Here is a 4,461-nt window from a genome sequence, read left to right on the forward strand (position 1 = left end):
TGTGTGTGTGTGTGTGTGTGTGTGTGTGTGTGTGTGTGTGTTGTGTGTGTGTGTGTGTGTGTGTGTGTGTGTGTGTGTGTGTGTGTGTGTGTGTGTGTGTGTGTGTGTGTGCGCGTGTTTGTATTTCATCATCATCATCATCATCATCATCATCATCACTATTAACATCATCGCATTGGATCGGACTGTAACGTATAAGGAGTAAGCGACTGTTGTTCATGTTTTATATAGGCCGATATAAAAACCAGTCCTTTTTATTGCCTACTAGCGCACATGGATAACTCGTAAGATTTACAGGTTCCGTACGATTCCTCTGGAGTAACGGAGTTACTCCACTCTCCCACAACTTAATGTTATAAAAATACGAAGAATACGTTTTGCAAGCGAAGTATGGATTGATTTAGCGTTTCTTAGATCAGGTTAGCTAGGTTAAATACACGTTATTTTCACCACTGTACAATCACAGAAACACAGAAAACTCGTAGAAAATTAAAGCAAATGTACGTCATTATATTACTGCAACAACTTTATATTGTATATTGGTAGTGTATGAGGAATGAATTAAAATCTCCGTGCGTTAGGTAAAAAACACAATTTCAATATTGTAACATTTCTCTTTTTAAAGATCACGCGCTTCTAAGGTTATTAATCTCACACGAGATGTCTCCAAATCTAAACACGTTCATCTTTCCACACAAGGCAAAGTGATTGTTGGACTTAAACGGATGGTTAGCACCAGCACTGCCCCTACAGCTGGACTGGTAAACATCCGATTCCCATTGAACGTGCCCTGAAGAACTTATTACACTCTTCAGTTCGAACCAGTCTTGATCAGTGCGAGAGCAGTCCATTTCCCACCATTCCGCCGGGAGTGTTCCCACGTTTACTGCTGAGTTTGTAGTCGACGTGGATCGCAATCATCGGGTCCTCGCTATCGCTTCTGATGTTGATGTTGGTGCGACCCATGCTGTTGACGTTCACCGTTTGACCCGTGCAGTACGCATCGTCGCCGCGTCCCAGCATGTCGCCGGAGATGCAGTCGCAGTAGAAGCCCTCCGGTAGACCAGTGTAGAACTCACCCGACATCGTCTGCGAATAGTCGTTGTTGATCGCTAAGAACCCTTTGCGGCCGCGCGAGAACGCGATCTAGTCGCCCCTGCCCCACCAGTTCTCGACGACGGTGCCGTGCACTAGGTTGCGGAAGGCGACCATGTTTCGAATTTGGGCGCCACCTGTGCTCGCACGCCCAGCCTCCGCCGCACGAGCCGTCGTCGTTGATCGGCACGGTGTTGGTGTTGCCGTAGGAGTCTGCCGGCGGTCCGACGTTGGTGTCCTCGCGCGGGTACTAGTAGTAGCTGCTCATGACTTTCGTGTAGCCGTACGGCCAGGCGAGCATGAACGCGTTCGCCATCTTGTAGACGCGTGGCTCCCAGAATGTGAGCACCATGTTACCGCCGCCGCCGTGCTGCCGCTGGTTATCGTGATTGTCGACGAACGTCCACGCGTACCCGGACGGCAGCATGCCCCACGACTCGCCGAAGAACTGCAGGTATTCCAGTTTCTGGTTGTTCCATCGTCGAAAGACCTCGCCCAGTTTCGTGCCGTAGAGAAACTCGGTGACCCGTCCGATGCCCGTGTACTCGTACTTCGTGATCGGTTCTTCGCCCATGTCGATGACTTCCATGACGACAAAGGCGCGTTGTCCCGCGCCGAAATGCGTTTCGGGGAGGTCGTTAAGGCTCTCAACGATTGTCTTCAGCTCCTCGCGGGCCACATGTGTTTGGACGCGTCAACGCGGAACCCTGCTACACCCAAACGGATGAGATGGTTGAGGTAGTCCCTGATACGGTCCTTCACCCAGGATTTGCTCTGATCGAGATCGAGCAAGCTGAGAAGGCGACAGCCATCTCATCTACGTTGCTGTAGTCTTCGATGTTACCGCTCTGCGTTCCACACCTTTCCTTCAAGTTAAAGTCGTGTATGCTGTACGGGACTGCAGGATAGGACTGCTCGTACGTGTTGAAGGTGCTGTCAGCTATGCCGACCCCGATGCCGCTGTCTCCAGTCATATGGTTGACCACCGCGTCCACGAAAATCCTTTTTGTTAACATTTTCTTGGTAGAATACTATAAAGCAGACGTCTGCACGCATAATTATATATATATATATATATATATATATATCATAATTAACAGATCGTCTTATATTACAATTAGCGTCTGTTAATTATTTCACTTCTGATGCACACTGTCGGTTTATTTGACAATGGCTGGCAATGTGTGCGTACCGAAATTAGATTTAATATAATAGATATCGAAACAATAGAACTGTCTCCTGTATTTATATATTTGCGGAGATAAACACACTTACGTTTATGTATTCGTCATCATAATTGCTTAGCATTATTAACATGGTTCGATCTATAATTATATAGAAGTAAAAAAACATTAGATATGCTGTTACAATACCAAACGGAACCTCTCTCTGTAGATTTCGAAGGTTGGGTCGACGTGTCTGTGTTCGTGACGCTTACCTGACACCGATTTTATTGCACCGTTCCACCATGTCGGCAAACTCTTGCTCGCTTCCACTGCGACTGATCAGTTTGTAGCTGACCGGTTGCTATCGCTCCCACCACGGCCTGTGCGGACTCCACATCATGACGTGCTCACTTGGGGGGCGAAACCTGCGAGGCAATAGTACTTGATTTTACGTGAATGGTAATTTCACAATAGCCGGCGTTTGCCTATTGTACGTTGACACCACCGTAGCGAAACTCGCTGGATTGTACCGTAGCAGCATTTACCTATATAGCACAATATCAGCTCATTAGCAGCATTTACATGGGTAGCTCCGGAGCAGCATTTACCTGAATAGCGCTATAGCAGCATTTACCTGAATAGCTCCATAGCAGCATTTACCTAAATAGCGCCATAGCAGCATTTACCTGAATAGCGCCATAGCAGCATTTACCTGAATAGCTCCGTAGCAGCATTTACCTGAATAGCGCCATAGCAGCATTTACCTGAATAGCGCCATAGCAGCATTTACCTGAATAGCTCTGTAGCCGCATTTACCTTAATAGCTCCGTAGCAGCATTTACCTGAATAGCTCCGTAGCCGCATTTACCTGAATAGCTCCGTAGCAGCATTTACCTGAATAGCTCCGTAGCAGCATTTACCTGAATAGCTCCGTAGCAGCATTTACCTGAATAGCTCCGTAGCAGCATTTACCTGAATAGCGCCATAGCAGCATTTACCTGAATAGCTCCGTATCAGCATTTACCTGAATAGCTCCGTAGCAGCATTTACCTGAATAGCTCCGTAGCAGCATTTACCTGAACAGCTCCGTAGCCGTATTTACCTGAACAGCTCCGTAGCCGTATTTACCTGAACAGCTCCGTAGCCGCATTTACCTGAACAGCTCCGTAGCAGCATTTACCTGAAAAGCTCCGTAGCAGCATTTACCTGAATAGCTCCGTAGCAGCATTTACCTGAATAGCGCCATAGCAGCATTTACCTGAATAGCTCCGTAGCAGCATTTACCTGAATAGCTCCTTATCGCATTTACCTGAATAGCTCCGTAGCAGCATTTATCTGAATAGCTCCGTAGCAGCATTTACCTGAATAGCGCCATAGCCGCATTTACCTGAATAGTCCCGTAGCAGCGTTTACCTGAATAGCTCCGTAGCCGCATTTACCTGAATAGCTCCGTAGCAGCATTTGCCTGAATAGCGCCATAGCAGCATTTACCTGAACAGCTCCGTAGCCGTATGGTGCAAGGAAGCGCTCGCACTCGTCCGCTATATCCGTCCACTTCCATTCAAACAGATGTACCGCGACATGCCTATCGCCAGTATGAGGATCATACTGCCCTCTCACTGTACTCGCTTCACTGAAGGCGGCCGCACTAAGTAGAATCGCGACTGCGTACATTGTAGTTTCCGAATACATAGTTAATGTGATCGACTAACTAATGTAGATGCGTGGGACACACGCGTACGCAATACGAACGACACCGATATGAGTGCGTATATATATGCGCACAAGCGTTTATCGACGACACACAAATAAATATATTACGATACCGATAACGTTATATATGTAGACGTAAACTGATATCTATGTGAACGAATACATCTGCTTCCATTTATCTAACGATAAGGAGTACATGAAATCATTAATTAATAACCCGTGACAGTTTTAGATATACTAGACATACTTTTATAAGTACTACTGCTACATGACACCCGATAAATACATAAAAAGTGTATTTTAAATGTCGGCATTTCATTTTTAAACATTGGAACGTTTTGGTAGTGTATATTATCAAGAGCGTATTAAGGAGGTATTAAGAAGAGCGTATTCCCACCTACCTACCTACCTACCTACCTACCTACCTACCTACCTACCTACCTACCTACCTACCTACCTACCTACCTACCTACCTACCTACCTACCT

At 46.4% G+C, this 4,461-nt stretch overlaps 1 pseudogene; it reads right to left on the reverse strand.

Moving 5' to 3' along the window:
• Nucleotides 1–256: 256 nt before the first annotated feature.
• Nucleotides 257–2,733, reverse strand: LOC106804869 (annotated as a pseudogene).
• Nucleotides 2,734–4,461: the final 1,728 nt, after the last annotated feature.

Source organism: Priapulus caudatus, unplaced genomic scaffold, assembly GCF_000485595.1.
Source record: "Priapulus caudatus unplaced genomic scaffold, Priapulus_caudatus-5.0.1 Scaffold90, whole genome shotgun sequence".
In the NCBI taxonomy this organism is placed as follows: Eukaryota; Metazoa; Priapulida; class Priapulimorpha; order Priapulimorphida; family Priapulidae; genus Priapulus; species Priapulus caudatus.